Source organism: Nanorana parkeri, unplaced genomic scaffold (genome assembly GCF_000935625.1).
Source record: "Nanorana parkeri isolate BGI_ZX_2015 unplaced genomic scaffold, ASM93562v1 scaffold2839, whole genome shotgun sequence".
Lineage (NCBI taxonomy): Eukaryota > Metazoa > Chordata > Amphibia > Anura > Dicroglossidae > Nanorana > Nanorana parkeri.
In genome coordinates this window covers 65,745-66,100 of record NW_017309107.1, presented here as the reverse complement: position 1 = coordinate 66,100, position 356 = coordinate 65,745, and positions in this window count along the sequence as shown.

The following is a 356-nucleotide window of genomic DNA, read 5'->3' as shown; positions in this document are numbered from 1 at the left end:
GTGCTGAGCGAGGCCTCACAGTGAACATCGTCTATATCTTATGATCTACAGAGCGGTTTCAAGGTAACAAAACAACAGTATAAGTACTTTAATGACACCCCCCCCCCCCCCCCCGGTGAAATATTCCCCTTCCGCCCCACTCTAGGGATCCCCATACCCGGCACTGTAACAACATCCAAGCCTGGTCCTCTCAATTCGCATGCACACCACGGCCCTATTGATTCCTATGGGTGAGCCGTACTCCACTGGACAGCCAGGGGGCGCCACAGATTGAGGAACGGAGTTTGCTTACCCCTGACCTATAGGAATAAAATGGGGCATGCACATGCAGGAAGGAGGTGCAGACGGGGACCCGG